Source organism: Melozone crissalis, unplaced genomic scaffold (assembly GCF_028551555.1).
Source record: "Melozone crissalis strain CALT ecotype California unplaced genomic scaffold, PUWL_Pcris_2 ptg000042l_1, whole genome shotgun sequence".
Taxonomy (NCBI): Eukaryota; Metazoa; Chordata; class Aves; order Passeriformes; family Passerellidae; genus Melozone; species Melozone crissalis.
The window spans coordinates 62,895,641-62,922,889 of NW_026535820.1; the positions used below are offsets into that span (position 1 = coordinate 62,895,641).

At 38.7% G+C, this 27,249-nt stretch overlaps 1 long non-coding RNA gene across 1 annotated transcript in view; it reads right to left on the bottom strand.

Annotated features, from left to right (window-relative positions):
• The window catches only part of LOC128942350 (uncharacterized), a 44,930-nt gene extending 17,701 nt beyond the window's left edge, over window positions 1-27,229 (bottom strand). Inside the window, exon 1 of the long non-coding RNA XR_008483619.1 lies at window positions 27,160-27,229. This is a non-coding gene — a long non-coding RNA (uncharacterized LOC128942350). The remainder of the gene's footprint in view (window positions 1-27,159) is intronic.
• Window positions 27,230-27,249: the final 20 nt, after the last annotated feature.

Sequence of the window (27,249 nt, forward strand, 5' to 3'; positions counted from 1 at the left end):
GAAGTAACACATATGAAAAGAGCAACCAAGAACCTCAGCCACAGGCCACCAAAAGCATTGAAGCCTTTTTTGCTTTATAAATTAACATGGATTATGAAGAATATAAGGCTTCCATCAATCCACAAATAAGCCTGGAAGGAGTTTGTGCTAAGTTTTAGGTAATATAAAATTATTAATTTACCTATTAATTCTCATTGTGAAGTATTAGAGCCCCTCATGGCAACATTTTCAGTGTTGAACATTTTTATATATTTCAGTGACTTTTAAGAAGTCTTTCCACTACAGCTATCCCCCCACCTTAAGGTATGTATTTATGTACTTGGCTTACTGAAAAGGAGACTTGTGTGGAGAAGTTTGTATATGTTCCAACATTTCAGCATTTTCATAATTTGCTGGAGATATAGCTCAGCTCAAATGCATTTCCAGTGAGACTGATGTAGTTGAAAGCAGGGAGATTTTTTGAGCCTAACTGCTATAACACAGCACAATTGTCCCCATCTGTTTAAATCTACAGTTTCACTCAGGGAGGAGCAAAGCGGCTGGAGCGTGCACACACAGTGGTCACAATATGTGCACTAAGGAACTTTATATGGGAGGCTCTTGTCATAAAGTGCATGAGATACTTTTTCTACCAGATAATCTCAGGAAAATACGTGGGGAGACAGCAGGGAACACCATCAGTGGAAAGAGAAGAAAAAGAGACAGTGTTGCACATAAGTGTGAAAATATTTGATTTGCCTATAATGGTAGCCTTGACTTTTCATTTCAATTTCATTTATTTAATTTCTTTGTGCAACTGTTCTTAGAACCATACAAGAGTCTAAGCACCTAAAGTTAAAACTTTATGTATAAAAACTACTGCTCCTACTTTCAATGCTTTGAACATTTTAAATATCTTTGACACTCATCCTTCAAGAACTCTGGTGTATCAGTTTTCTACCAGAAAAATCTATCAATCTATAATTAAAGAGTAATGTGGGAGATCCTATGGCAAATGGCTTGTACTGTTTCCAGCATTAAATTATTTTCTTTAACCTGACTTCAGTTTTTTTATGATCAAAAATACCCATCAGAGCAGGAAAAATATCTTTTCAGAGCTTAAGTATTTCTAATATTATCCAGGCAAATACCAAAGTTTCAGAATAGTAGACAGGTCATCTTCCATAGGCTCAGTTCTGTTGTACTTAATTATGCAGAGATCAATGGTGTCCTTGGTATGCATCAGAAATGTGGATAAATGCCACTGACAGTACTAATGCATCTAGATTTATGCATGCAGCCCAAAATACAAATAGACAGATTTTTTTTTTTCTGAGGTTGTTCAACTTTAATTTATCAAAACAGACATTTTCACTCCCTCTAATCATCCATTCTCACTGATGTTTCTCAGGCAGGTAATTTATGCTATTATTCACATGCTTAAAACTTCCAGCAACTCAGTAAGCATCCATTCCTTCAGTGATAAATTGTGCTAAGTAAAAAAGCACAGTAACATCAAAACCAATTCCCAATACAGTGATGTTCCATCAGAAAGAAATTGCTTCATTTTTTCCTTACAAAATAATCAAGAGAAAACAAAGAAAGTGAACATCCTAAAGAATGTAAAATGCAAAGTTGACACAGGCTTAACATATGTTGGTTAAAAAATTACGATGAAAATCTAAACTGGAAGAGACATCTTCATTGAAAGAAATTCACAAATAAACAGTGATTGCTCCCTAAAGACTTTAAACAGGTAGAAGACAAAGGTAGAATGTTTAAACACATTTAAAGAAGGATACATATGATGAAGAGGGAAAGAGAAATAAATTATATGGCAAAAGAAGAAGATCCTCTTTGTCCCACATTTAAAGCATCACATCCTGAGAAATTTCAGCTAATAGCCATGAATTCTAGAAAATTAGTTCCATATATAGGATGGAAAAAGCATTTGCTGACCTTTACATAAATTCAAATCACAGAATGATCACATATACATATTAAAAGGAAACTTAATCTATGAAACAGAGTTGCAACAAACAGCCTTTAGGAGGAAAATTATAGTTGCACTCCTGAATTATCCCAAGCCAGTCATCAGCACTCTAAATCATTATGCCAGAAAAGAAACACATGCTGGGGATCCTACTATCCTCCACCAGGACACAGCCTCCCACTTTATGTGTGTGAGAATATTCATGCTTACTGCTGGACACACGTGGAATCCCCAGAAGGACTAAGGTGAATTTTATAGATAGCGGCTGAGCTGAAATAGTTTAGAGGTGGCAAAAAGCATTTCCTATTTAGTTGAGATAAATATAAGAAACCTAAATAACAGAACCACACCAAACACAGACATCAAATATATTCTTGGTTGTTTCTGTGCCCTGGGCATCCAAGTACCCCAAAGGCTTCTGAGTAGTGGACAAGAAGTTCAGAACCTGTGGAACAGAACAAACTGGAGAGAAACTTCTGTACCTCCATTTCTGGATGGCTTCAAATTGCCAGTAATGAATATGCCTTCAAAATTACCATGTCATTAAATTTCCTGGAGAACAGGAAATACTAAAATATGCTACACCAGAAGCAGAAAATACAAATTATTTTTCAATTTTTATTTGAAGGACCACATCCCACCTTAAGCAGTAATGTTGCTTCTGATTCTTTAAGCGAAATTAGACCCTGTTTTGAATATTCAATGATTACTGGTTTTATTTTTAACTTGAGCTTATACATTTCCTGGAAGATTTTTTCTTGACATGATAATCAAGTTATATAATGCCTTATGGACCACAACACACAAAAAAATGCTGTTTTAAACAAAGAGGGGCTGTAAAGTTTCTGATAAAATTTTGTGTGTGATTTCTAAGGATGAAAACACTACAATTTTTTTCTTACTAATAGCTTTTAAAAACATCTGTATGGTGGGAACAAGTTTGGATTAATGTAATCAGTGACAGCAGGACTAAAGCACACCTCAGAGAGAGGAAATGCATTATTTTCATTTTCAGAAAAACAAGAAGAGTCAATACATCGTATCTATAAGATGTAGTATATTACTTATCTACTTATCCTGTCATTATTTTCAATAGAACTGTAAAGCCATGCATGTTCATCTTCTGCCTCCTCAGTCCTTAAGACTTCGAGGTTGCTCCTGCTGCTGTCACTTGAAATGCTATCAGAGATTTAGGATCTCAGTCACTCATTGGAGCAAGAGTTTTGGAAGTTTCCAACCCACTTCCCTGGCAGGGACACTCTTAATCAAATGGGGCTGAAGATAACAAGTGGGTGGGGAACTGGAAACTCTTTCCACCCCCAGAGAACTTTAAATTCCCCACCTGTCTTTCCTATGTAGCAATTCTCCATGCTATTGTTGAACCAAATTCAAGGAAGAGGAATGATGCTATTTTTACATAGAACTATGCATCCTTCTAAGTTTCGGCTTCACATTTCTCCGAAGAAAGAATGGCTCATGTGACTTAATTCTACAGGCAGCTGAAAGAAAAATCTTTTCTGTCATGCTTCATTGTGAATGACAATGCTTATAATATGTCTGTAAGATGTAATTTTTTCATGTCAATAGAAATTCGATATTCATAATCTAAGCAATAATTATCCTTTGTAAATGCCCTTGTTTTTAGCTGCCACTCTTATTATGACTGTTTAAATTCACCATCTCCAGTCTGTAGAGAAAAGAAATGCAGCTATTTATTCCAATGAAGAGATTAAAAAAAGGGATTTTTGTTTTATGGAAAAATGTAAAAAGCTGGAGGAGTTAATACAATTAGCCTAGTGCTTGAGGCCCTTCCTACCTTCAAGTTTATTTCTAGTGTTATTAAAAAAAAAACCAAAAATGTATTTGCTTTAAAGAGGGGGAGGTTCTATTTCTTTCATATATAATTTCATTTATTTGTTATACTTTTATCTGCTTAATTGTGTAGGGTGGACTGTATGACTTCCTCTTTGAATAGATTCTTCACTGAAAATAATTTGCCAGGTTGGAGAAAGGCAATTGACTTTGATTTATACCCTCTAACTAAAAGGCATGGCATCACATTGTGTATATGTGTATAAGTGATTGGTACAGAATATGGGGTAAGGTGTTAGAGGGGATTTCCTTTCAGCTGCTATTGAACAGCTGACCTAAAGCCTGAGGACTCTAACTTGATATTTTTAGCATTATACATGTGTGTAGCTTTGTCTTGTCTTCTTACTTTGTTACACTTAAGGCTGAAGGGAAAACATACTCTGAGAATTCTTTATCCACCTCCTAAGATCTATCTGTGGCTACACATTATTTGCAAGCAAGGCTAACTCCTGCTTTTCTATTTTATTCATTACCAAGAGTTATGGGAAAGCAGACTTTTGCTCCCACTCAGCACACCTGTGTGTTCCAAATTGCCAGGCAAGATGTTTTCCATTACCATCTGTATGGCAGATTACCTGTGTCAAGTGGGCAGTTTGCTTTATCTCTCTCTTTGAGTGACCACATTCACACCTCCCTCAGGAGGGGACATCTGCTGATAACAGACTATTGAATGTCACTGCATGACTGATAAGAACTACAGCATCCCATTGTGAGATGCTCCGCCCAGAGGGAGGAGCCAAACATTGCTACCCAGATATAATCCAGAGGTTTTTGAGACACCAGCACGGCTTTCTCCTCTGGATTCCCCAGAGGAACAGCAGCTGTCTCTTCTTCCACTGGATCTTCAGAGGAAGAATGCATCCTTCTCTACAGGACCTCCTTGCTCCAACAGAACCACACCTGACACTTCATGAGGACTGCAGCCACATTTCCAATTGCACTGCTACCAACACTCCACAGGGTGTCAGGTTGGGTTCTGACTCTGTCAGTGTTGTTCTAGAGTACTGCACTGTTTATTTTATCCTTTTTTTTTTCTTCCCTATTAAAGAACTGTTATTTCCTGCTCCCATATTTTTGCCTGAGAACCCCTTAATTTAAAATTTATAGCAGTTCAGAGGAGTGGGGAGGGTTTACATTCTCCATCTCAGGGGAGGCTCCTGCCTTCCTTAGCAGACTCCTGTCTTTGCAAACCAAGACACTGTGCAAATTAAAAGCCATTTCAATCCAGCACATACGATAGGCAAGTGGCAAGCAATGGCTTTCAGCTGACCTGCAGCAGGAGATCCCACAGTCAGACAGGTCATCCTTGCCCCCGTCTCTCCCCAGCAGGGAGCTTCCTGGATGCTGTCACAACAGGTTTGGCAAACCTTCTGGCCCTTTGCTGTTTTTCCTTTGTTAGAAAAGCAAAAGCTCTAAAAGAAGCACAAAATTTATACAGTTTACACAGAGAGGGGAAAAAAAATCTGGTCTTTCATCTGTCATAGAGATTGCTGTGCTGAGGTTCACTAGGAATTAAAAAGGTGTACAAGGCAAGATATCCCAATCATTCACCCCAGTGAGATTACCTGCAAGTACATGTCCAGCTGCTTCTCTGACAGAAATCCTTCCTCTTTTCCTCTTAGTGTATCCCACTTGGAAGATGAGATGAAAACTTACCAGAAATATGACAAAAAGTAAACAGGGTGACTCTCATAATTCAAATAGGCCACACTGGTAGGTCCTCACAAAATGGTAGCTACCTCTTTTAGGAGTAATTTACCTTTGCTTAAATGGCTCCCTTTCCATAGCAGAGTTAACCATCTATAAATATGAAACAAGTTCAATAATTAGTAAAACCGTGCTATCAAAATGCTTTGCGCACAATACACAAATAGGATGTTTACATCTAGTACCTTTAGCTAAAAGTACAAGAACTTTGTTACTAAAACATGGTGCTCCTAAGGGCTTCTCCACACTCTAGCTTGGCAGGATAAATGGGAAGTGGAAATGTCAAACTGCTTTCTTCTTCCTGGAAGTGACAACATCGTATGCAGACTTGGGATCAGCCTTCAAATTTTACTTCTCCTGTGCAAAGTGATTTCCCTTGATCAAAATGAAGATTCCAAAATCTGTTCCCAAAACCTTACTTTCTTGGCTCTTCCTTTCAGGTGAGGCACCTTCCAGCAAGCAGCTTTATATGCTGGTCACTAATCAGTCCCTCTGGTGAGCTTGAAAGCTGCGTGAGAGATTCCCCCACCACAACAGTTCCTCTGCCTCTCCTGATTCTGACTTCCTCCCAATGCTCCTACTGCTTTTGATCTTTTATCTGAATGTAGTCACTTCTTGTTCATTGCTATAACTATATATTTTGATCTCCTGAGAGAATATATCTGGACAGCGTGCTGCTGTGTGCCATATCTCATCCACATGGCACCACTCAGGAAAATTCGTCTGAATTATCCTTTCAAGTGGATTAGTTGAAGCACATTAAAAGCCTAGCATAAATGCAACCTAAATTTGTTTTAGTTTAATATGTTGCAGAAACAAATTAAGCAAAATTAAATTAGGCCATGTTTTTGTTGGGTTTTTTTTTAAATACGTGGTTTCACACGGCTGTAGTATGGTTTACCTATGGTACCTTCAGTTTACATCTTTGTTAGTCTGCACAGGCAAACCCTTATGATCCAGGGATTAATATTCAAGACAATTTTTCTATACATGCAAGTTCAGGATCAGGGCAGTTCAGTTGATGAAAAAAGTCAAAGCACACAAAGTACTGCTTTCAATTTTCCATTCAAATATGGCTTCCTGGACCCTCAGTATATTGGGAGGGTCATATCACTGTATGGGGTCTGAATTCCCAAATTCTTCATGTCTATGTCTGACCTCCACTTTCTAAGACATTCTTCTAATGGAAAAAGATGCATATAAAAAAAAATAATCTTCAGAAAGGTGGCATAAACTAAAGGAATGCATGTAGCCAGAAAGCAAACACAGGTAAAAGAAATACACTGTCCTTCAGTGGGAAGCAAAACCAGGAGGATCCTCCCTGTGTTATTTCAGTTAGACTGAACTAACCAGAGGGAACAGTGTGGTGAAGGAAGAGAGGGAATGAAGGAGAAAGGGTAGTTATCTTCATACTTTACTTTTAACAAATGTACTCATCTATGGAAACATGAGGTGGCCTGTGGAGGAGAGCTCCAGAAACAGCAGGCAGGGAGCCAGTCTTGAGACATTCTTACCAAAATGGAAAAAAAAAAAAAAAAAAAAAAAAAAAAAAAAAAAAAAAATAAAGCCAGGAAAACAAAGATCTCAGCTGAGACCAGAAGACCAGAATCCTAATGCACTCCAGGGCAAAAATGTCAATCTGGAAATTTATTACAGACAAGAACAAGTCCCCACTGGTGAAAAGGACTCAGGTACAAAGCATCTTTTCCAGTGACAAAGTCATCAAAAGCCAGAAGCATCCATTCTTGTGTTCCCCGTGGTTTTTGGAGGGAAGGTGCTGCAGGGGGAGCTGTACACCCATCATTTCTGTGCAGCAGCTGGTGAAGGCAATCTGCTCCTCCAAACGACAGTGACATCTCAGAGGAGTGCTCCTCTAGCAGGAGCAATGCACAGGCACCATAGGGCTCAGTGGAACAACATTGTTGGTTACGTTTCTGGCTGCATTTATTCTGTTGGTTTTCCAGCAGCTCCCTGAGTGCTACATTGAAAGTGCGCTCCCAGATACTACAGTTTTGTCTCATCTGTACATTGTGTTAAATTTGAACTGATGCAGTACTTCCATTCTCATTTAGCACAGAAAACCTATCCTGCTTCCAAGGCGAAGAGCCAAGAACTGAAAAAACACACATGGTTTAAAAAACTCATTAACTGATAACTACGCTTTCTTCCAAATTGCAACAAAAGGCCTCTACCAACACAAAGAATGCCCAAATGAGTTTAATTTACTATCACTATCAAGGAAACAAAATGTCTAAAAAATGTTTTATGGCCAGTCACACCAAAAGAAATTTAAATGCATAGTATTCATATGGCAAATATAAAACTGGTAAATAATATTACAACAGGAATGCACCAATAATACTTGTATTTGGAAACTGAAAAAGTTTTACAGTGACCTATGAGACTGTAGAACATGCAGTGTGTCTGCTAGGTTTGTCAATAAAAATTTATGCTCCATTTAAACAAAAAAAAAAGGAGCAGAGAAGCCAGCTTTAAAAATGCAGTATGTATTCCATTTAATAGATTACTATGTAGACTGGATGTGTTTGATTCAGTACATTCTGATACAGATATACTTTTCCTGCAGTATGCAAGGAATGTAAGGTAGAACCTAAGCTATAGGAGAAATAGGAATGAACAGGAGGTGGAAACAATTGTTATGGTCATTGCAATCTAAGCTCACAGTGATTTATGACTTGGATATAGTCACTTAAAGAAAAGACTGAGTTGTTAACAGTGGAGGGTACTTCAAGTGATCAGTTCTACAGACAAAAACTTAACACAAAAATGCTTGGATATGGCACTGATGAAAACTAATATAAAAACCTGGCTGCAGCAACATCCATCAGAATGAGGAGTCTTGACAAGAGCTCTGAAATCCCCTGCTTCAGCAGAGAAAAAAAATCTTGCTCTTTTCTGGGCTGTGCTAAAGAATAAAACCAGGAGTTTGACCACATATTTTCAGCCAAATTTTGCTAGACAAGAAAGCTAATAATTTAGGCATTTTGTGACAATCTGCTTTGAGTCAGGCCTAATAGAAGGCTGAAAGGAATCTTGTGATTATACCAGGAAAAACACATAAGTAAATACTCTAGAAAGATTATTAATGGAGTAGAAGAGGCATTACAGCTGGACAGTCTTTGAAAGCTTATTTGTCAAGGTTTCTGTCTTGCCGAGTTGTTTTTTAAGGTCACTTGGCAAAACTCTGTTTTGACCAGGGATCACAGAAGACTAATTTACTGACCATTTTTCCTCCTTTTTTCCTCAAAAGCAATTTTCCGTATTAGTTTAGTCCCAGTACTGTTAAAATCATTCATTCAGAGAATCAACAATGGGGAACATGTAAAGAAACTATTTATGAAACATATATATATAAATCAACATGAGCAGATCAAGCAGCTTTAAGAAGGAATTAGCAATGCAAACATATGACATTCACATTTAAATGAGAACATGGAGGCAACTTCTTAAGATGCTTTACATGTGTGTGGTAAAGGGACAAAGAAACAAAAATATTCCCTCACATCCATCAAACATACCTTCTAGAAGATAATGATTAAAAATTTCTGAGGGCCTCTTGGTCTCAAATTTGGTTGCTTTGTGAAAGTGTCGCCTCCTTGGCTTGTACGCATTTGGGCACATCAGTCCTTGTGGTATGGACCTGCAAAAACCAAAGCTTGCTTCTACTTCAAAGACTGATGGAGAAACTACTTTGGTTTCTTAACTATTAGCTTTGAAACACCATCTTTGTTATGCCTGGAGTTTGGGGAAGAAGAATATACACCACAGCCCAAAAGCAAAATTCAGATTTTGCATGTTCTTATTAAATGAGAGCAGCAAGAACACAAGTTTGTGCTATATGTTATTTCTTTGAGAGAAAGATAATTCTTTTGAATAAGATTTCCAATAGTTTGCAGCAATACACCATTAAAGTAGCATGTGTAGCATATATGCAGTAAGTTTTGATCAATGCTGCTCTGATGAGCAGCAAAGGGTCATATCCTTACATGACTCCACCAGAAACTGCCTGGAAAATCAGCAGAACAAGAAAGTATTGGCTTATCATATAAGATTAATTTCTACTTCGTTCCTTCTTCCCAGGTATTTCAAGAGGCACAGAAAAATAGATCTGTAACAGGACAAAAAGGTTTTAGTTAGCCTAAGTCTTGACATGTTTTTTGGTTTTACAAGTAAAGCATGCACTTCTACCAAGAATCCTAAATATTTTCAGGACAAGCTTTTGGTGCAACAGTCGAGAAGAAATACATGGGAAAGTATCTTAAGGTTGTCCTATTCAAAGCTCAGAGAGAAGCAATGTACAAGTTTCCCTATCATCTTCAAATGTGTCCTGTCTACACCCACACATGCTTCTCACCAGGGTTCTTCGGGCAGGATGACCTCTGTTTACATGTTGATTACACATTGAGGTAGCCAGCCAAGGAGAACAAATTTGCCCAATCAGAGTCAACAAAGATGAAGAAGGGTCTGGGCACAAATTGTATAAGGGAGCCGGGGGTGTTTAGCCTGGAGAAAAGGAGGCTCAAGGGAGACTCTATCACTCTCTACAACTGCCTGAAAGGAGCAAAGAGCCATGAGGGGGTTGGTCTCTTCTCTCAGGCAAGCGATGTCAGGACAAGGAGAAATGCACTTAAGTTGTGCCAGGGGAGGTTTAGATTAATTGTTAGGAAAAAATTGTTCACTAAAAGGGTAGTCAGGCACTGGAATGGGGTCTCTGAGAAGTTACAGAGTTACCATCCCTGGAAGTGCTCAAAAGGTATGGGGATGTAGCACCTAGGGATCTGATTAAGTAGTAAAGAGGCAGTGCTGGGTAAAACGGCTGGAATCAATGATCTTAGAGGTCTTTTCCACCCTTGATTATTCTATGACTCTATGATTAATCCTGCTCTTCCAGTGAGAATTTGGACAGTCGTTGAGGTAGAGAAGGGGTACAGATAACAAGTAAGCTAAATAAAGAGAATTTCTTCAGTTCCTTATCCATTTTTATACATTGCTTCACTGTTAGTAGATACATGTTGCCCAAGCAGCCACCCATTACTTCTCTGAGCCTAGATCTTGCTACACCAACCATAGACTTAAAAGCTGAACATACTCCTGTTCTCCCTCAGGCCACAACAATTCACCCATCTCTAGTAGGAACTGACTTCTGTTGTCTCAAAAACACACGTACTAGTAATGAAAACTTCCACTCTTCTGCCACACCTCTTCACACCTGCAGTTGTGGCATCTGATCTTACTTGTCATTATAAGGCTTTCCAAAGCTGGAGACATCTTTTGGAAGTGACAAAAGCCCAACCAAGCAAGCAAACACATGCAAACAACCACGCCATCCTGGTGACGAGTCCCTCCTTGTTGAAAGTCAACAACTGCTGCTGTATGAGGGGAAATGGAGGAAGGTAACATATATATCCTCTCTTGTTCCTCTTGTGAGTGACAAATCAGAAAATGAGGCTCAGAGCCTCATGGCTATTTTACCAGTGCCAAAGTGTCTTACAGAGACACTCTGCCCTTTTAGAGGTATCCCATTCCTCACCATATTGCCATTTACTGTGTCTGGGCAGGTGCTCAGCAGGTGCCATTGCTTGTCATCAGGAAGCAAATATGCTCCCTTCTGTGCTCCAGATGAAGAAAATGTAGCCTATGAGACACAATAGGAGATTCTGCATGACCACTGAGGAAACTAGGAATGCTATAATGGTACACCAGTTAATACATGGGGAGAGAGAAAGAGCAATAGAACACTTAAAAACAACAACAAAAAAGAGTCCATGCATCTGATACGTGTCTGATAAATGATTGCTTTCCCACAAGACATGTGGGAACAATGCCTAAACTGAGTGTGTAATGTCCCTTCCCTGAGACAGGGCCTATCTGTCTGACAGATGACACTGAGCCCAGAAAGGCGGGAGCATTCTCCTTGGGCCGTGGAGCAATAAAGTCTCTGCGGTAGAGTTACTGCCACTATTAAGAAGAGGTGCTGGGCATTAATTATATTCACAGGAGAAACACAGTAAGGCTGTGGCATAGCAGTGTAATAGTATTGAGACTGTCATTTCCCAGTCCAAACTCCTGTAATTAAGTCCCAGCTGAGGTCTCCTGTTCAGGTCTATGGTCTTGATTTCAAAGGGACAGAGGCAAATAAATAAATAAATAAATAAGAACAGTTTAGTTTCTTTCTAAGTAAGGACAGCCAGATATTTGGAGGTATTTATGGGTATTTTTATTTGAAGAGGCTTGTGGGTTGTTTTTACCTTGTAATTGTCTGCTCTCCTATTTTGAAATTAATTGACTGTATTCACTCCATAGAACCTAACTCACATTGAAGTCCACCAGGACTTGATAGATGTTAGGCTTACTTTTTTTATTATAGCTCAAGATCTGCCAAAAAGTGAGAGCATAGGAAAAATTCCACCATTACCTTTCTCTACATCTCCATGTACTAAGGATATCCAATATTCAACACAGGACTATTATAACACAGAACTAAGCATCAAGGCACCTTGTGTGACTATTTTGCTTCCAGTTCCCAGAGTGGTATATGTAAATTTGGTGACTAATTCTGCATATCTTGTGCTGTTTTCCTTTCCTTCTTTCTTTTTTTTTTAATGGTGAAATTGATCTACACATTCCTGCTTCTAGATAGTTTTAATGTAAGTTAATTCTCTGTTAAAAACAAAAAAAAGAAAAAAATAAGCTCCAATGGCAAATTTGTGATTTTTTTTTTAAATCTATATACTCAATGACATATCAGCTTTAAACTTGCTTCTGTTCACAAGGACAATGTTACAAATCAAACTTTCCTTTTTCTTCTCCTTGCCAATAGACTAACTGGAAATAAAAAGAAAAGAAACAAAATTACAAAGGTGAGTGTAAGTGAAAAGAAAGAAATCACAAACTTTTGAGAGAAAACACTCTCTTTTTTTTGCTAATATTCCCATTTTACTCCTAGTTTCTTGAATAGAGTCCATTCATGAATTTACCTTGCTGTTTGCTTCCTTTTTAAATTTAAACTAGTTTTCGTACAGGTTTTTATATTTAATTCTCTTGGGGTTGCTGGAGAAATCATTAGTCAATGGTTTATACAACTGTAATTCCATTTTCCCAGGTTATTAAAAACTAATAGCGTGCCATTTAATTAGAATAGATGATGAGAATCCACTTATAAGTTAGAAATAGACTTACAAACTGCCCATCTTCTTCCTTACTGCCAAGCAAGACTTTATAATAAATCATTATTCCTTTTAAATGAATTTAGTAATTACAAAGGACTTCATTCTTCATTATATTCACCACAGCTATACGTATTTCCATAAGTTATCTCATTTATTTGTACCAAGAGTACTATTAAATATAGAATTAATTTATCAGAGCGGGGTACAGGAAGAAGTCCTTGGAGGATATTGTTGGTAATGGTCTGAAACAAAGCTTTCTGCTTATCCAAAGAATGAGCCTCTGCAGGAACCCTTGATATTAACTCTCACACCACAGCATGGCAATGCTGTAGAATGCTGAGGCAGGGCACAAGGCACAAGAGTGACTCCTTGGCCACAGCCTTTCCAAGTGCAGTTCCTGTGCTGAGCCTTGAACTGAGATGACAATTACTGTAACCTGGAGCATAGACCTCTTTCCCTAAGGAAATGAACCAAGACCTCCAATTTATTTCACATAGCCTGTTTAAGAATCACTGGCAAATAATGGCCTTCAGTCACTGCCAGCCCATGGTGAATTTAAAACAGTGACTTGGAGGGGAAATGCTCTATGTCATAATTCCCTAGGCACATGATCCCCTCTATCATGCCATTTATTAGGCAGCTTGGCCCTGGCACCACATTTATTTATAACATAATATTTCATGCTATATAGTCTGAGGTTAATAAAGTCTCATTAACAGCTCCTTTATGGACTACCCCTTTATGGGCAGTCCCCATAAAGCTCTCCAAGATTTGATTTTACAATAATGGCAAAGAACCTTGCCATTTATTTTCCCCCATCCAATTTTAAAGACCCTACAGCAACACAGAAGTGGGGGAAAGAGAGGGAAAAAAAAAAAAAAAACATAACAGGAAAATAGTTATCTGTGGTGGAGTGAGAAGAAGGCAAAGAAAAATGTGGTTATCTGATTGGCAAATATGTTTTCCCTATGTGCTAGACTATATAGTCTGTTGGTTAGTACAACAAAAAAAAAAAAACTCATTAAGAAAAAACCTGGATAAGGATGACAGTGATTTTTAATCTCCTATTTGTTGCAAATTCTCATTGGCTTGGCTTGAATAGACTCTTGAGAGAAGGAATGTAGGAATTGGCTGGAATTTCACCTCATACCCTGCAGGCTGCTGTCTTCTAGAGTCCTTTGAACTTCTGAAAGCTCAACAGCCTTTCTCTTGAATTCTTCTTAGATACAGTCACAAGCGCCTCTGTGTCTTGGTGGTTTCTTATTTGAATTCTGAATATCACTAAAAATTGTTGATGCTTTCTAAAAGAATAATATTTCCAAGGCACTGGGGATTGGGTGTTTTTCTTTTGTAGAATATGAGTTGCTTCCTATTCTTCAGTATTTGGATTTAGTAGATGCTCATAACTTCTATCTTAACCTGTTCAGTGTCAGAACAGCTCTGAAACATCCAGAAAAGAAAATAAACTAATAATAAATTTATTTAAACTAATGATAACTATAAACTCATGTATCAGCTGAAGAGACTTCTTAAAATGTGTCTTAAAAAGAATCACATTGGACCTTTTAAAGGTAATAAGACAGTCACAGCTGAAGGAATGTGCCAGAAGGTCATTACAGGAATAAGATGCATTTACCTTTCATGTAAAGGAAGGAGAAGAACAGCACACTCAGCAGTCCCCTGTGAGAGAAGACAAACTTTGTCTCGGTGCAAATGTCATTTTGAAATAAATACACAATGTCTCTTCACCAAAGAAATCACAGTCCAAATAAAGGAAGCACAAAAAAGTGGAAGACAAGAGAAGCACTAAGAAAGAAAATAATTTGTCCAAGATCAATGTGAAATCTTCTGGCTGCTACTGTACACCAAACCTAGAGGAGAAGGGGTCAGGATATTTTTCCATATGGCCATTCCTTCCTGCTTCTACCCTACCCCAAAAATTAGTCTTTAGGTAAACATGGAATTTAAGGGTTTGGGGACACAACAGGTAGATAATACACCGTTTGAAGAAAAGCAACATATATCAGTCAGTGCTTTCTGTAATTCTAAAGTGGGATTGAAGGATTAAAATGCTTATTCCCCCTCAATTTTATGCTTCTGTATGTCCAAACACAATTAATGCTTTATTTCCTAAAAAATTGGAAGTTTTCACTGAAAAGTGAGTTTTGAGTGGAAAAAATACATATCACTTCAGAGAGAAGGGAGGTGGACTTGATGAAGAAAACAGTCACATGAGGAAAGATGGATGGATGTTAGAGCCTGTGAACACTATATATTCTGATGTAAAGCCTGTATTTGAGATTTCTGCCATATTCAGTTATTTACAAAGTCAGAATTTGCAAACAGTGACAAAGTTCATAGCATTATAAATACTAAAAGAGAAAGATCAAAATAATTGCTTCTCAAACAATATCAATTATTCAATGAATATTTAACATATACATAATTTTGCTATGGGAGATCAATGGTATCACACAGTGAAATTTAAACATTTGCTTAAAGGAACAGTAAAAAGAGATTGGATTATTTATATATGAAACTGTAAATTCATATTTAATGTAGTCTCTCATCCTGATTGTTTTAAGTTTGTAAATTTTATATGAATAAAAAAGACCACTGTATATTGATGCTGATCTCTATTATAAGAATTATAGGAAGAGAAATCAAGATGAGACCCTGCCAACATAGCGTTTGCATGACAGTTTACTGCTCTCCAGCCTACATGCCTTCCATCAAGTGTCTAATTTGCCAAATCCCAGTGACAGAACAACAGTTTATGCTAACTGAGAACTTCAGTCTTCATATCTTTTGTGGTTGGGTTTTTTGTCTTTTTTTCTTTTTTGGAGGGGTCTTTTAAACCCACATTTAAATTCATATAGATGGGAAGTGCTTTTAATTTTTGTCCTGTGTATGAACCAGGCACATGGAACTATTTCACTTTTAGAAAGAATACTTGCAAAAGTTTTACGAAAGATACTGAGTGACTTTCTATGTGCTTCCCCTTTTTGGGTGTTCTTCCCCCTTTCTTCATAGCTTCCAGTCTTCTAATAACTGTTTTGAAACAGATATTACATAGAAACTGTCCATCTCCTTGTGCAATAGGACATTGTATAACTCAACTGCAGTCAGACAAATTTCAGTTCTAGATGACTGAAGGCAGAGGCTCAAATTATCAGGCATGAGATTGATATAGGAGGGTTGCCCAGGCTTGGGAAACACAGATATTTAAAACAGATATGCTTAACAACATTGCTTTAAAGAGTACAGAAGGTAGGTCAATATATTAGAATTGCATTTCCACAATGCAACATCTATGTTAGAGCACTCAGGAGCCTATACTTAATTTGGCATTCAGCTCTGCCTGCAACTGTATCTAAGTATTGATCTATCAATCTGTAGTAGTCAACATCGCACGCAAAAAAAATTTCATTTATCTTCACACACCTGTTATCCACTATTCAGAACCAGCATGCCCACAAAAATCAAAAGTTCATCATGTTTTTAAAGATGATTTTGCAGTAACAACTCATTTTCATCTTGGTTTTCTATTCATGAGAGGGTTTAGACATCCTGAGCATCTCAACCATAAACTGTTAACACAGAGACTAACACAACATGAGAGAGAGAGGGAGAGAAAACAACCTCACCCACAAACAAACTCAGCAACAGGCAGCCCTTGTTTGCCAAGGCTATTGCATTAAAATATCTGTAAAAAAACAGAAATAGGAAAACAAGAGTGGTGGCTTTTGCATGCTGCAATTCCAATCACTGAGAAGGAAAAGACTGCGGGTAGGTAGAGGTAAAAGAGAAAGGAAGGGGTAAAACAAAATTAATTCCAAAACAGAGCACCAAACAGGACCACTAGAAACTCATAGGTGAGGGAAACTAAGAAATCTTCAAGAAAAAGGCAAGAAATACATGCAAAAGACTACAAGAATGGCCAAAAAGAGCCCCACAAACTAGTAGTGCTTTGCACTCATCTTAGCATTTCGAGACTCACTTTTAGTTATCTAAAGAGAGGCAAAGCAGAGACAAAGCACATCTACCAAGAAGCTGAAGGTGTTGACATTTATTTCATCAAAATAAAAGTTTTTAAAGCAGAATATTGAATATATAATAATTTAGAGTCAATAAAAATTATAGAGAAATAAAGAAGCATCAATAGCTCTGACATGTCTGTAGGTAGTGGGAGTAACCAAGGATTATAACTGGAGAATTAAATATACTAAAATACATTTACAGGTGAAAAAAAAACTCACAAAAAGTCTCAGCATCCATTTTCCAACTGAATTCAATCTATAAGACAGGTAGAAAAGTGAAAGTTACATTTGAAACCCGTTCTCCATTTAAATTTATCCACCACAATCAATGTTACATGTATTTTCTACACTTCATCCTTGTTTATTCATTATATACTGGAAAGAGAATTTTCAAGGGCAGTAAGACAGGAAATCACTTCAAAGAGAAAATCTTCAGGATTTTTGATCAGATTATTATTAATCAATTGTATTCATCATTTTCTCCTTTTTAAGGTATTTCCAGGCAGCTCCAATTGCAAACAATTAATTGAAGATATGCAAGGCAAAACAGAAAAAATGAAAAAAAACCCCCATCCATTAGATACAACAGCTTTAAAACCAAAAAGAAACAGCATGCAATTTGCACTGAAGCCTAGAGAGAGTCACAGCAGAAGAGGCAGAAAAAGCTATTCACATAACTGCATTTCTCAGATAATGCTGAAATCTAAAGGGTCTGCAAATATTTCTCATGATGATGCACCAGTAGGAAATCACAAAAAACAAGGGTATGGACTGCCCATAATGTCCAGGTTATTGTCATTCTTCCAGCACCTGAGCTACACATCTAGATACTAGGTGAAATAAGGGAAAAGTCACAAGAGCACATATAAACCCATAGGAATCTGAGACACCCAAATGCATCTGTAGTTCCCTCATTGTGACCCAATGAGGGGGCTGTGTGCTCACAAAGCTGCTAAGGACTACAGTTTTTACTAATTTTTGCTTACTTCAATTTTTTTTTTTTGTGGAGAAGAAATGTCTTTGCAGAATAAAAAATATGAGGGATGGGAAGGGAAAAGAGAGTGAATACATATTTCAATGTTTGGAGTTCCAAGGAGCAATAAAATTCAAATTCTCCTTTCCATCTCCCTCCATTTTGCCTTCAGAGCACACATCCTTCCCACATTCCCAGGTTGAACAAATAAGAAAAAGGGTATCCCATCCTCACTGCTGAACAGTAAAGCCATACAGGAAAAGGGAGGAAGAATTAAAAGTTATGCATATGCAATGCCTTGAAATGATTAGAAGCAAGGCAGCACAAATCCAGAAACACTAGCTCAGGTTCAGAGGCGTGCTCCTGTGTGCTGCCTCTCACCACATTCACGTTTGTCTTGCACTGCTTATCCTTGCTCCAGTTCTTTGGAAAGGGATTATCCAAGGTAGTTACTTGCAATTGCAGGGGTTTAGACTCAGTGACCCAGAAGGTCCTTTAGTCTGAAGTCTCTCTGAGTCATCTAATTCCCACCCCAGCCATACCCCAAAAGCTGCAGCCTTCCAAGTAATAGCAGGATTGACCTTTGCCTTATGTACAACAACATCTTTTAATGAAAGCAGAAATATTTTTCTGTATCCTAGCACTAAGTTGTACAACAGTAACTGAGCAAAATAGAATTCTGTTTGCACACTAGCAAAACGAGGTAACACTGGCATCCAAATAAAGAGTTTTATTTATAAAATCTTTTATTTTAGACTATTAGGCCTGGGTTTAAGTTGCATTTTAACCATAAACATGGGAGAAGCTGTCCCAGATGGTGAATGTAAAACGTGCTGTAAATTTTAATGAAGCAAATAAGTCACTAATAACAATAATGCCAACACTGCTGCGTTTTTGGTAGATGTTAATAAAGCAAAATTAAAAAAAGAGCATGCAGCATTCAAATAAGTGCTTAAGAAGCCCAATATAATTTGCTAATTCAGCTATTCACACTTTGATTGCACAGCCCCTGGTCATCTGCTCAAGTACAGCTGCTTAATGTAAAAACAAATAAAAAAAATTTTATTGTCCACCAGATGTCCCAGCTTGTAATACTTGCTGCTATAATTCAGGTCACCCAAGGTTCAAGCACATTTAGAAATCAATTGCTGGATGGTCAACCTTGTGACAGTGGTCAAGGCACTTCAGTCCTGGGTTTATCCTGCCAAGAGGGGAGGGAGCACTCCTGTGTTGAAAGAATATTCATGCTATGGATATCGCAGGCACCCCAAACAGATAATTACTACCACAGCTTATGGAAAGAGCTGGAGAGGACTGGAGTGAAAAGAATTCAAGAAACACATGCCCTGCTTTATAAGGCCATTGGAAACCCATTAACAGGGCCCTAACAGATTTATTTTCTTTACTGAAAATGAATTTATTATTATTAAAGAAAGGTATAAAAGCACAAGGCACAACAACCACCACTGCTGTGCACCAGCATTCTCACTGCTCCTGATGGGAAGTAGACGATACATGTAGTGCAGCCGGTGTTTCTCCCCAAATCAAACGTAAAATTCAATGGAGCAGAATTATCAGCTGGAGCTAAAACATCTTGCACCAAGGGTGTCTGCTGCTGTGCTGCACAGAGCAGGTTTGAAATCAGCAGGCTGTGTTTTGTTTATGGATTGCACAGGGCTGACAACTCAGGAAAGGCTGGACTGGAGGAAAGAGAACTTGTTTCTGGAAACACCTCCTCTTCCAGGGCAGGAAAAGGGCATCAGTGAATGGAAAGAATCTGAGCAGAGCCAGGGACTCCTGCCAGAGCCATGCTGAGGGCACAGCTGTAGCCTACAGATGCTGACACCAGATCCCCTCCAGGGAGAGAAGGACGATGATTTTGTACAAGAGTGCACCACACCCAAAACTCTATGCCTTTACTGCAGAAGATGCAAAAACCTGAAACCCCCAATATGTCAAGATGTTTCAGAGTAATCTTTCCTTAAGCAGGACCTGTGCAGCCTGCCTTAGCAACACAAGCAGCCATTTGTCACCTTGTCTGATGATTTTCAAGGAGCAATATCTGGACAGGAATATTTTCTGAGAAATTATGTTGTTCTGCTATATGTCCTGCTATATTTAATTTACACAGTGCTGCAGAATACATGAAAAGTTACCTTTCCATCAGACATTTACCTCTCACTGTACAGTTCCTCTCAGCCACTGAATTTTTGCAACTCTATGCAGTCATCACCAGCTTCTGGCACTTAAATGTGCATTGCAATTAATAGAACAGTTACTTGATTGAAAACTTTCCCTCTTGAGCTTTACCACTTAAAATAGAGAAATCAGAGGATTACTTAGCTACTTAATGATTTCACATGAAAATGAAAGTCCCTTCTGTCCTAGTAGACTGAATTTTGGAAGAGCTGTTAACATCTGTGAAAGGGCTTTACCACTCAGCTTGGACAGATTTAAACCATCAGTATATTTGTTCTTCAAAGCCTGCCTTTCTCACTTTGTTCTCAGAGTTCATGAGTGTCTCCTTGCCCATTTTTCCCCCTCAGCACATATGTGCTTCTCTTCTCCCCACAGCTGACCTGCCATGACGCCCATACAAGCCATTAAATCAGAGTTCCCTCTGCTCCCCATTTTATCACCATGTCCCAAAGAAAAACCTCAATCCAATTATTTGAGTGCTCTTCAAAACCTCAGTTCTCCTCACAGTTTGTCAGCCACCACAGACAAAGAAACACCACTATGTCTTTTATCTCCCTCCATCTCTGTTTTGACAATTTACTCCCATCTACATCAGTAGCCAGCTGCTGTCTCTGTACCCTTGGTGAAGCACTAAACAGCCAACAACAACCTGGAGGAGATGGAGCAATGGCTGGCTCAGTGACTTGGCTGGACTGAAGAGAAGGATGCAGTGCTGCTGGTACAGGAGCTACACAGGGAGCCTCGTGTCTGCAGGGCCCTCTGCTGTCCTGTACAAGGGGAACAGGAGAAGGGCAAAACTGCTGGGGAAAAACTGGCTCCCTGTGACTTTGGGTCACTCACTTCATCAACCTTAACAGCTGCTTTCTGACACATCAAAGCAGCAGAAATATGTTTCAGAAATGCAGCGAGCTTACATCTACCCAAAAGAGTGTGGAATAGACTCAGGGAGAACAAAATGCAGTGGCTTCAAACAGTTAAAGGGATTAGGCTTGAAGATGTTGGATCAAATTTTAATCATGTCAGGAGAAATCCACCTACATGCCTAGAGAGCAAAATATCTAGCCTAGGACTTGCAAAGAGATTGTCATTGCAAATGCACATCCTTGCCTTTTCCACACAGTTCAGGCAGGATTTGGTCAGTGCATGCACAGAGGCTTTGCAGCTGCCTGCCCAGCACTCATGCAGTGGCTCCCAGTTAATTACCCATTCCCTGCTCTCCACCTGGGCTAGCTGCAATTGGAAGGCTGTCTTTTCACTGCCATCTATCACAAGACCCCAAAAGCTGGGACAAATGTTGGAAGGATTAAATCAAATTTAACAAAGGAAAAAAAAAGGGGAGGGAGCAGAGGGATGAAAAGAGATATATTTTAAATCAAAGGTGACTCTTGTGTTGGTGAGAGAAAGATGCATCTGACTCCATTGATATCAGAAGGCTAATTAACTACTTTATTATAAATTAACTACTTTATTATACTATACTATACTCTGTACATTGTATCTAAACTGAATCTGCCATGCACTCACTCTTGCTCACAACTGCTCACACTGGACTCATCTCTCATTCTTTTGTGACTGTCCCGTGATAGTCCGACACATACACTCACTTCTTGGCCCTGACAGGCCAAGGGAACAAAACATCCTCACTTTGGATAAACAGTCTCCATATTGCATTCTACTTTAGCACAACACAGGCATAGCAAGAGAGATAAGAATTGTGTTTCCCTTTTCTCTGAGGTTCAGAGAACGTGAATCTCAGAAATCCTTGGGAAGAATTGTGCCTTGCTTTTCCCTGTGAAGAGAAATGTGGCAACAGAGATACCCATCCCCAGTGGAGCCAGGATGCAAAAGGAGTGAGCAGGTGCCTCCCAAGCATTTACTCTGCTACCACATTCTGTGGAGGGCCCAGTACCAGGCTTTTCATCCTGGAGTGATGCTGGCAGCGTGCAGCCCTTGTGGAGACAAAGGGAAGCCTGATCTGCTCTATGCCAAGGCAGCAGCCCCGCACTCGGGGTGCCCTGGAAACCCCCCCAGCTGCAGCCACTCTGCCTTCATTGGCAGGCACCAAGTGCCACTCCTGGCCATTGTACAGCCTCACAGAGACTAATCCTCTCAGAGGCTGTCCTAATGAATTGGCAGCTACTGGATTAGATGGGCTGCAAGCAGGCTGCAGCTGAAAGCTGACTGAAATTTCTCCTTATACCTCTGCTTCTAAGCATCAGATTCAGTCTCCATCCATCAAACAATTTTTCCCCTTTTTAACCATCAGTTCTGTTGTAGACCCTTTGACTTGAGCAACAGTTTTGTTTGACAAACTACAAAACTTGATTTGATCTTTTAAAGACTCAATGTCACTTTTAGGCTATTGTTAGCTCTCAGAGTTTCATTGCCAGGCAGACAATAACAGGTATTTTTCAAGCTGAAAAGACTAGAGTCCAGGGATTATATAACTGGGAAAACAAAATGTGACCCACATCTAATGGCTCAGAAAGTAAATGTAAGAAAACAGTAATTATTTGTTGAGTCTCATTTTTAAGCCTATTTCAGGATCTTTTAAACATTGAGGGTTGAACAATTTGTATCACTGCCAATTCCTTAAAACAAAATTTGTCCTCTCTGCTGTTTCAATTATGCAAACTGCACTGTATCTACAGTCTTTACACTTTCAATCAAAGATCTTAATATCGAAACAGACAGGCAAGCAGCTTATCTCCCTGTGCTTTCTTTGAGCATTTATCACAAAAGGTTATTATTTCCATGGGACTGTGCAATTAGACTTCACCCTTTATTGACCTCTGTCATTCTTTGAATTAGCCATTATTTATGTTGTTACTAAATAGCTGCTTTTGAGTCTCATTTCATCTGCAGCTTCAGAGAACAGCTTATTCATCTAATTCAGTGGAACTTGGTCTTGCTTGCACCAAGAGAAAAGAAGAACTAGGACTTCTGTTTTCCAGCCTCTCCAGCAGGTGCAGGCAGGTCTCATCTTCTCTAAAGTCCATGGAAGTCAGTCACCCACAGAGACCTTCAGACAGGTAATGTGAGTCAGCTTCTCAGCTGTCTGACATCTGGTGAAATCAAAACTGACCACTGAAGTTAGGAACGTCAGAGGATCTCGCACATATGGGTAAGAGAAAGCCATGGAACAGCAGGAATCTGAGAAAGCCTTTGGAAGCCAACAGAATATGTGGCATAATGCATTGAACACGTGAATATTGCTGATGGCTTTTTTTTCTTCCTGTTCCCCTTTTGTTCCAAAATGATACTTGTACTGAGGTTTTCCTCTAGATTTCATAGTTCTCAGTCTTCTGTGTAATTGGAGCTAATACTTTTTCTTCAACTAACAATAATCCCCTAGCCACACTATTGGTTAAAGGCTCAGCCCAAGGAAGAAAACAGGGCTTGCCATTCAAATTAATATGAATGTGTTAGCATGCTTTTTTTTAAGTCTAGGGAGTGTTATTCTGGGAATGTGTTGCAATCTGATGCCAAATTTGGATTTAAATTCTGGGGACAACTTTACTGCTCATAATCTGACCTAGATGGTCCCAGATTGAGTGTATTTTAGAGATACAGGACTATATATTCCATGCAAATACTTATGTGAAAAGGAGATAATAGATCAAATGTTCCAGCATTAAAAAAAAAAAAAAAGAAAACAAATCGTAAAGAAAAACTCACCTAGAGGAAAAGCAGACAAATAGCTATAGAAGAGGGCTACTGACAGACAAGTTCAAAGCACAGTTTCAGATTTTCACTTGAAAAATTTTACACAGGGAATCTCTGATGATAGCTAAGCACATTTACCTCTGTACAGCACGGCACACTTGGTAAAGCAGTGCAATGCTTCTCTTCCTTCCTCTGAACCTCACATTTTCCACATCCTTAGCAACATGGATGTTATAGCACAAAAGCTTCAAATAAAGCCAGGGCATAGGGTCTGTGGAAGAGCACAGAGTGAAACAAGTCCCTCCACAGGCAACAGTTTGGAAACCAGTGCTGTACAGGTGAAATCTGCTTTTGCAGCTACTGCAGAGACTTCTGGTTTTGTGCAAAAAAAAGCCCAAAAAAAACCTCACAAAAACTTATCTGAAATACTATGCATAAAATTCATCGAGACATAGGTGATTTAAATGAAAGTTTGACTGAAGATCCACATTTATTTCCCTTGATCCAGTTTCATCCCCTGCACAGTAATTTGATTTTTATATTTTAACAGCAATAAGACATACTTCCTTTTAAATTAAATACTATCTATTTCCCCCTCAAGAATATTTCATCTTCTAAGGCTACAGTGATTCTGAAAACTTCACATTAAGTGTGAATCTGTTGCAGAAAACTCAAAATTACCTACTAGGAGAACCAAGCTTGTGAATTCCAGATGTAACTTCAGTCTACCCATATCTAGTGTGTTTAGAGGTTGGCTACTAAAACCCATTTAAGTAAGATGGTCTCCTTTTGCATTATATCTCTGCTTACTATTCATGGCCTGCTTGGGCAATACTCCGTTAAAATCCTGTTTAAAAGCCCCTGCTTTTTGAGATGACATTTTAATGCAGTCAGTGCTCATCTCCAGAGTTTTTCTATTAAAAAAAACCTGTGTCTGCTTTGAAGAGATAAAGCAAGAACACAGACAGGCTCCAAACCCCTCGTAAGGGGGCAGAGGTTCAACGCTAATGTTTCTGCTCTCTTTGCTTCTTCATTAAGTATTTTCTTAATTCAAAGCCCTTTTTGTTTTGCTTTTGTTTGACAGAAGCAAAGCATTTGATCTGCTACACCCTTTATACCTGGTCAGATATGAATCCTTCTCATCCTCCATCACCACAGGACTGCCTGCAATCCTCCTCAATCACTGGTTCTGCCTTGGAACCCATAGGGATTTCGCACAGCCTGAATTTCTATTAGTTCACACTGCATTTCCTCCCCCCACTCTCTGCCCACGCTTTGTCAGAAGATGTCTGTTGGCTTGCATTGACAAGGATATCAACAGCCCTGGGGAAACTCTTTTCCTGACCTTGTCTGTGCAAGGTGACACTTGACATGCTCAGTGCCACAGCCTAAGCACAGCTGGGCAACTGCTGCCCAAATGTGAATATTCGTGATAGATGAGTTTATTTAAAAGCTGTATCTGATACTGATGACTGGCTTAAAACACCTGCCTCTCCAGCATCACAAGAGAGCTGCCAGGCCAGTGAAACACCAACCATCACTCATCAGCAGGATCTGAAACTTGGCTAATAGTTAACTTTCTGACCTATTACTCTGTTTATGTGCCAAAGTATGAAAGATGAGGGGGGCACATTTTAGTCACCGGATGGCAAACATATGCCAAGATTTACTTGCACTTCTTGATGTTGTTGTCATTCCACTTGAACACAAACAGTTACATGGAGAATAAAAGAAAACCAGAGCTCCCTTGCACAGTGACTTTGCAGACACAGCCTTCTTTACAAGAGTCCTCCTACAAAACTTCTTTCATTCAGCAGCTAAACATCAGTGCTGATTGTGCATCAGGCACCAGGCTGGCATGTTGAAAGGTGATTCATTCCTCTTAGCATGGCACTAGAAGAGCCTGTCTCATTCTATATGCTTAATATAGAAGCACCTGGCTCAGCAAACTTGTGAATGGTTAAAGATAGCAAAGCTGAACCCTCAGCTCTGTGGCTTAGAACAGCCAGGGATACAAACCAGCTGTGTAAAAACCATTGCTGCTCTCCAGGAAATTTGTGAGACCTTGGCTTTCACAGCCAGACCCATTTTGCTCACCCACTTTACTAAGTGAAAGTAAGAGGGACAATTAAAGGAGCATCAGTACCTGGCAGGAGCAGGAGCACAGCAGCCAAAACATGAGCAGCCCCAAGAGGGAGCACCCAGACAGCTTGGGGACAGCAGGACCTTTGGAAGCTGAATGGCCAGCACGCCACCACCAGAGCAACCTGCTGATCGCACCTGTGGGCTGCAGGGATGATGGATGCCTCCCACCCATGGCAGCAGGATTCAGCTCCACTCTCCAAGGATGTGTCACAAATGCAGGAAATTAATTAGAACTAGGTCACGTTGCAAGATATCTGACTCTACTTGGCAAAATTTTCTTGAAATTTCTTGAAACTTCTTCAATCTCTATAATTATTGCCTTACACTCTTAAGGAAGAAACACTCCAAGTGACAGAAGTAATAAAAAATTGATTTGTGCTGAGTTTTTCCCTCCCAAAACAGAGCAAAATGTTTATAAAAAGCAGGTAGTAATAGTAATTTAATAAAATGAGTCCATAAAAAAAAAAATAAGCCCACAGCTTCTTTAGCATGCAGTGTACGCTTTAGCATGCAGTGTAACTTACGTAGGTAAGTTTAAAATGTTCATCTTAGGTTGTTTTTAACTCTGAGAAAGATGAAAGAAATTGCAATGCTCTACAGGAAAGGCCTAAGTATGGGGTTTTCCTTTAGATATATCTCTAAAATAAGCACAAAAATAAAACATTTTAAATGGATGTATTTTTAATTTATCAGCTAAAAGGAAGAATTAGGATCAGGTAATGGTAGTTAAATTCAATTAACAGAAAATTCTATCAAGTCTATCCAACTGAAAACTTTATGATCGAACATTCCTAAGCCACCTTCTTTCCATATGTCATAAACCTTACTTTTCCTAACAAAAAAAAAAAAAAAAAAAAGACAAAAAAGCCCCACAACCAACCAAAATGGCTAATAATGAAATCCAATCAAATCTTCTTTATTTTTAATGTGCTTATTGAATTTTATCTGTTTTATCACATAATTCCACTAAACTGATCGAAACTTTCAAAGAACCTATCAGCAGATTAAAACTGCTTCATGAATTAGATAAATAAGCATCTGAGAATTGTCTTTATCAGTCACTGCTTGTTCCCTTTTCTCTCCTATGTTTGCTCAGTACTAATAATTTAATCAGGAACACAATCCATTTATAGGAAATGGAAAAGATATGTGTTTCCACAGTGTCTAATTAAATAAAATTAAACACTACATTTTTTGGAAATTTTCTGCAACACTTGCAAGGAAATGTGTTCTTTTGCTCAACATTTCTTTTTCATAAATCTGTTGTAAACATTTTCTCACATTTGATTCATCTAAGACATGGAATGGCAAATCATTAATAATATCACCGCTACTAGTGTTACTTTCATTGTCTTGATGGATGTGACTGAATATCAAATCAATTTCAGAACCTACCTTAAATCTTCAAATCTTGAGTTTGTGAAAGCAGCTGCTGTGGAGAAGTTGGATTCTTTGAATTCTAAAAGAACAGAAGGAGCACAGAAT